Genomic DNA, 6,617 nt, shown 5'->3' with positions numbered 1-6,617 from the left:
CCTTTCGTTTTGGCTCATTTTTAATACCAATTAACTTCAGTGCCTCGCGTTAATAGACACCGTTTGACTGCATCGGCAAATGTTTCTGAGTCGTGAGTGTCGTTAAAGGCCTGTCACCTGTTGTGGTTTAACCCGGCTGGCAGCTAAACACCACACAGCCGTTCGCTCACCCTCCCCCCTCCCTCTCTGGGATGGGGGAGAGAAACGGGAAAGTGAAGCCGGTGAGTTGAGATAAAGACAGTTTATTAAGACAGGAATATAATAATAACAATAATAGTAATAATAGTGATAATGATAATAGTATTAATAATAATAATATGTAAGAAAACAAGTGATGCACAACGCAATTGCTCACCACCCGCTGACCGATGCCCAGCCTATCCCCGAGCAGCCGGCCCCCCACCCCAGCCAGCCACCCCTATGTATTGTTTAGCATGACGCCAGATGGTATGGAATACCCCTTTGGCCAGTTTGGGTCAGCTGTCCTGGGTCTGTCCCCTCCCAGCTCCTGCTGCACCCCCAGCCTGCTCGCTGGCAGGACAGAGCGAGAAGCCGAAAAGTCCTTGGCCTGGTGTAAACACTGCTCTGCAACAATTAAAACATCAGCATGTTATCAGCGCTCTTCTCATCCTAATCCAAAACATAGCACCCTACCAGCTACTATGAGGGAAAATTAACTCTGTCCTAACTGGAACCAGGACAAACTGCTTCAGCACTTTTGATCTTTTACAAACTCAGCTAAATTATTTAAGTTCTACTTTGGGCACCGTGTTCCTTCATCAGCCAGGATTTTGTGGATAGAGTTGAGTCTTCTTATCACGCGAGGCCAATAAAACAACTGAGTAATTTAAACCTTTGTGGCTGCTCCCACCCCCAACACTTTCCCATTCCCATGACGACTTCTCATCCCCCAAATGACTTCTCACCCCCAGGTCTCACTCGGGGACCCACCACCCGCAGCCGCTCCCCATCAGGAGCAGACATCCCCAAACCAATTGGCGACGCGGGCAGCGGCAGAGGGCTGCGTTCAGCCCCCACCCCCCCCACCCCCCCCCGCTGACCGATGCAGGAAATAAGTGCAGGCAGAGGCTTTGCAGGGTGGAACAGTTTGTAATTTATTCCCGGGGTAATTAATTGTGGCTGCCACCCCCAGCCCGTCCCCAGGTGAGGCCCGGCCGCCTGCTCAGGCGGGGGGCCCGGCCTGCCGGCCCGTGCGGTCTCCGGCCCCCCGGCTCCTCCTGCCTGACCCTATGCAGCCAGGACGTGTCCCCGACGTCGTCGTCCTGCTGGGACCTTGGCAGTCTGCGCCCCACCTGCCCCGCGTGCCAGGAGAAGCTCCTGACGAGCTCTCCTGCCATGGAGGGGCTGCGCTCCCTGCGCCGGGGCGAGACGCTGCGGGAGCGGTAGCTGGAGGGGCTCGTCTGGCGCTGCTGCTGCTGCTGCCGCTGCCCCAGCCGTGCGTTGCGCTGGAACCTCCTGCGTGGTCGTCGGGCCAGGCGCACGATGCCAATGATGTGCCCGCGGCACAGCGGGCAGGTGTCTCTTTCGGCAGCCCAGACGTGGACACACTCCAGGCAGAAGATGTGCCTGCAGGGGTCGATGCGAGCCGCGCTGGACATGCGCTCCAAACAGATGGGGCACGTCTCCTCCTCGGGGGCCTCCTCTGGCTGCCGCCGTGGCCGCCAGCTCATGATGCCTGTGGCCGCCGCAACGTGGAGCTGGTTTTCGTCTGGGGGAGGCTGCCCTGGTGCCAGGCACTTAGCAGCAGCCTGGGGTCTTCAGCACCCCCCGGGTCGCCGGCAGGACCTCGATGCCTTGCGTGTCGCTGTCTGGATCTCGACGCTTGGCGTGACACCAGCAGGACTACTGCAGATAGGAGCAGGAAGAAAACATTGCAGCAGCAAAGAGACATCAGCTTTCTAGGTTCAACCAATTGTCTAGAGTACTGTAGCGGTAACTGTTCTGTGTATGGATTGCAGACATTGCCGTTAGAATGGCAAATCTGCTTGTGGTAGGTTATACATGGCAAGACCGCGCTTAGGACAGATGAGGCAGATAGATGTCTATAGATTTGAGAACATTACCGAAGGACCTCGATGGCTCGGGTGCAACAGCAATGGCTTCGCGTGTGCCTCTCGGCACACCTCCGCCTCTCTCTTTCCTTCCAGCCTTAGGACCTCGAGCTTTCGATACCGCCAGCTGGACTGGCCGCAGGCGCGCCGCTCAGGGCATTTATAGCCAGCCACCTCTTGTGAGGCAATAGGGTGACATCACCAGGGTCTCGGGGTGCCCCTGTTGGCAGCACTGACAGAGATCACCTGACTGTTGCGAGAAAATGCTGATGTGAGATGGCTGCTCCATGCTGACAGAAGCCAAGCAAGGAGAGCGGTATTAGGCTAATTAAGAAAAGCCATCTCGGAAGAGACCGAACCCAAGAGTGGGCCAAGGAGTGGGCCCTAAGGTATCAAGAATAAAGTGTCACTTCAAATACGTTCAAATACGTGAGACTCCCATCAAGTCAGTGCTTGATGGGCACCCCGAGACCCTGGTGATGTCACCCTATTGCCTCACAAGAGGTGGCTGGCTATAAATGCCCTGAGCGGCGCGCCTGCGGCCAGTCCAGCTGGCGGTATCGACAGCTCGAGGTCCTAAGGCTGGAAGGAAAGAGAGAGGCGGAGGTGTGCCGAGAGGCACACGCGAAGCCATTGCTGTTGCACCCGAGCCATCGAGGTCCTTCGGTAATGTTCTCAAATCTATAGACATCTATCTGCCTCATCTGTCCTAAGCGCGGTCTTGCCATGTATAACCTACCACAAGCAGATTTGCCATTCTAACGGCAATGTCTGCAATCCATACACAGAACAGTTACCGCTACAGTACTCTAGACAATTGGTTGAACCTAGAAAGCTGATGTCTCTTTGCTGCTGCAATGTTTTCTTCCTGCTCCTATCTGCAGTAGTCCTGCTGGTGTCACGCCAAGCGTCGAGATCCAGACAGCGACACGCAAGGCATCGAGGTCCTGCCGGCGACCCGGGGGGTGCTGAAGACCCCAGGCTGCTGCTAAGTGCCTGGCACCAGGGCAGCCTCCCCCAGACGAAAACCAGCTCCACGTTGCGGCGGCCACAGGCATCATGAGCTGGCGGCCACGGCGGCAGCCAGAGGAGGCCCCCGAGGAGGAGACGTGCCCCATCTGTTTGGAGCGCATGTCCAGCGCGGCTCGCATCGACCCCTGCAGGCACATCTTCTGCCTGGAGTGTGTCCACGTCTGGGCTGCCGAAAGAGACACCTGCCCGCTGTGCCGCGGGCACATCATTGGCATCGTGCGCCTGGCCCGACGACCACGCAGGAGGTTCCAGCGCAACGCACGGCTGGGGCAGCGGCAGCAGCAGCAGCAGCGCCAGACGAGCCCCTCCAGCTACCGCTCCCGCAGCGTCTCGCCCCGGCGCAGGGAGCGCAGCCCCTCCATGGCAGGAGAGCTCGTCAGGAGCTTCTCCTGGCACGCGGGGCAGGTGGGGCGCAGACTGCCAAGGTCCCAGCAGGACGACGACGTCGGGGACACGTCCTGGCTGCATAGGGTCAGGCAGGAGGAGCCGGGGGCCGGAGACCGCACGGGCCGGCAGGCCGGGCCCCCCGCCTGAGCAGGCGGCCGGGCCTCACCTGGGGACGGGCTGGGGGTGGCAGCCACAATTAATTACCCCGGGAATAAATTACAAACTGTTCCACCCTGCAAAGCCTCTGCCTGCACTTATTTCCTGCATCGGTCAGCGGGGGGGGGTGGGGGGGGTGGGGGCTGAACGCAGCCCTCTGCCGCTGCCCGCGTCGCCAATTGGTTTGGGGATGTCTGCTCCTGATGGGGAGCGGCTGCGGGTGGTGGGTCCCCGAGTGAGACCTGGGGGTGAGAAGTCATTTGGGGGATGAGAAGTCGTCATGGGAATGGGAAAGTGTTGGGGGTGGGAGCAGCCACAAAGGTTTAAATTACTCAGTTGTTTTATTGGCCTCGCGTGATAAGAAGACTCAACTCTATCCACAAAATCCTGGCTGATGAAGGAACACGGTGCCCAAAGTAGAACTTAAATAATTTAGCTGAGTTTGTAAAAGATCAAAAGTGCTGAAGCAGTTTGTCCTGGTTCCAGTTAGGACAGAGTTAATTTTCCCTCATAGTAGCTGGTAGGGTGCTATGTTTTGGATTAGGATGAGAAGAGCGCTGATAACATGCTGATGTTTTAATTGTTGCAGAGCAGTGTTTACACCAGGCCAAGGACTTTTCGGCTTCTCGCTCTGTCCTGCCAGCGAGCAGGCTGGGGGTGCAGCAGGAGCTGGGAGGGGACAGACCCAGGACAGCTGACCCAAACTGGCCAAAGGGGTATTCCATACCATCTGGCGTCATGCTAAACAATACATAGGGGTGGCTGGCTGGGGTGGGGGGCCGGCTGCTCGGGGATAGGCTGGGCATCGGTCAGCGGGTGGTGAGCAATTGCGTTGTGCATCACTTGTTTTCTTACATATTATTATTATTAATACTATTATCATTATCACTATTATTACTATTATTGTTATTATTATATTCCTGTCTTAATAAACTGTCTTTATCTCAACTCACCGGCTTCACTTTCCCGTTTCTCTCCCCCATCCCAGAGAGGGAGGGGGGAGGGTGAGCGAACGGCTGTGTGGTGTTTAGCTGCCAGCCGGGTTAAACCACAACAGGTGACAGGCCTTTAACGACACTCACGACTCAGAAACATTTGCCGATGCAGTCAAACGGTGTCTATTAACGCGAGGCACTGAAGTTAATTGGTATTAAAAATGAGCCAAAACGAAAGGCAAGTATCTGCGTGTCCAGCAGAATGACAGCGATCATCACCATTTGATCAACCTTCCCTGTGAGTTCTATCTGCAAGTTACTTTGAGGTAGCGCTAGAAAGAAGCGGTTGGTCCAGAGCATCCCTGCAAAAAGAAACATCCACGGCTTAAGTACCGTTTACTCTTTTGGTATCCTTTTAAGTACTTTTTACCCGTTTCGGACTCCTGCCTCTTCCCGGCTCACTGATGACAGCATTAGCAGCCCCTCAAGCTACTGTCCTACAGCCTTTCCCATCAGTGAAGAGATAGGAAAAACCCCACTACTTCTTGGAAAAGAAAACCAGCAGGTTTTTGAATAAAAGCATTCTCTGTTGCAGCTAGGTACAATGAAAAGAGTTTATGAAATCATTACGGGACATTCTTGTAGAAAACTTCCTCAAGCTTGGAAGAAAAAAAAACATTTCAGCTAAGTAAAACAGAAAATAACTGGAAGAAGTGAAGTATGGCGGTGTTGGAAAAGTTGCTTCAAAGACTTGTTTAATTAAAAAGAAGGAAAAAAGCAAGTTCCTACTGCAATCCCATCTTTGTCAAACTGATGGCGGGCACCAGTACGATGTGTTCAGCTAACACAGGCTGGAAGTTGTAACTGCAGCTGTGAAGTTTACCCAGTAAAAAGACTCCGCAAAGCATTCTAGCAGTTCCGATGCAATCACTGCTTCCTGAATTTGTGACTCACGGTTAACACGGCAGTACAGGAAGAAGTCTGGCATTCACTGTGCTCTTACGGTAAAGAATCTGCCCTGCGCACACCATCCCAAGCCAGGTATGCGCTCCTAACAGGAAAGGACGATAGGCTGATAAGTCTCAGCAGAGGGAAAAAGACATCAGAGAACTACTTTATAACAGCAGCACGCGGGCTGCAACCAACGTTCTCTTCCTCTCATCATTTTCATTTCTGTGGACTCCAAGAGAATACACTCCCAACATTTTTCAGCTCTGGAGAACAAACAGCCCAACCAATCTCATTCACTGAACTACAAAACCGGTATTTTCGCTATCTAGTCCGGAAAAGGAGGCGCACGTCTCTAACGTACAGTGTAGAGACCTTGTTAATAGGCAAAGTCTGCATAAAATAGGTGGCCACAGCCTGATTTTCTGACGTTCAGGGCCTTGGGTCACACACCACCACAGCATCAGACTTAATGAAGTCACCAATCTATGTGGGCCTCTCGTTACACAGGTCACATGTTATGGACCAACCTCTCAAAGGCCAAAAACCAGCACTGATACTGCCGGGCCAACACATATCTGTAGCATCCCATTTCTGGGTGACAACACAATGAATGTTTCCACAAAGTACTCGATGCAACCTAACTACTGTGTTTGGTGATGCAAAGCAAGCCGTGTCAAAGCAGCGTAGCACCCAGGCACATTCCTGGAAGATGTTTTGCTGCTCACGTTGAAGAAAATAGATAAAAAAATCCTGTGCAGTTTGCACTTCTGAGCTCAAGTACCACAGCTATGCACTACAATTGAAGTGGCATCAAAGCTTGTAAGGTTTTGAAGCTTCAGCACTGCCATCCAAATTCAAGGAGGCTGCATCTATTATCTTGAATTTGCCCCAGCTCAGTCCCCTGAAACAATTCCATAGACACGTACAAGCAACCCTTTTCCCACCCAGATTCTTTGCTTCATCTATTCCACCTCTACCTTGTGTCATATTCTTATTAATCTGCCCCTCAAAAGACTCCCTGGCTCACACAAAGAAGCAACCCAACAAATCCCTGTTCCCAGCCACGTTGCTTTCATGCTTTGGG

The sequence above is a fragment of the Anser anser genome (assembly GCF_964211835.1).
Source record: "Anser anser genome assembly, contig: HAP1_SCAFFOLD_66, whole genome shotgun sequence".
NCBI lineage: Eukaryota > Metazoa > Chordata > Aves > Anseriformes > Anatidae > Anser > Anser anser.
Note: the sequence above shows the minus strand (reverse complement) of the source record.